The sequence below is a fragment of the Antrostomus carolinensis genome, unplaced genomic scaffold (assembly GCF_000700745.2).
Source record: "Antrostomus carolinensis isolate BGI_N321 unplaced genomic scaffold, ASM70074v2 scaffold35924, whole genome shotgun sequence".
Lineage (NCBI taxonomy): Eukaryota > Metazoa > Chordata > Aves > Caprimulgiformes > Caprimulgidae > Antrostomus > Antrostomus carolinensis.
In genome coordinates this window covers 1-364 of record NW_010309339.1, presented here as the reverse complement: position 1 = coordinate 364, position 364 = coordinate 1, and positions in this window count along the sequence as shown.

Below are 364 nucleotides of genomic sequence, written 5' to 3'. Positions count from 1 at the left end.
CCTCCTTCCACATTAATGAGAGGGGGGCTGAACCTCAAACCTGAGGCTTCCCCACACACACACCCCCAAAGTACAGCTGAGCTGCCTCGGAGCTACTTCAGTGCTGAGGGTGAAAGGCAGATCTAATGTAGACATCATCTCTGTTAAACTGTTTCTTTCTCGTTTAATAGACGACCACGGAGTTCTAAATGGAGATAAAGTAGCAGGGCTCCGAGCACAGCCAGGATGCTATCTTTATGCAGCATGACAATGTGCAGTGGTTAATTAGACACCGTTAACCTATTTTAGCAGGGGACATAACTGGGATGAATGGGGGGAAACGTCCTTGAAATCTCTTAATGTCCACGGCTCATGAGAGCTCTAG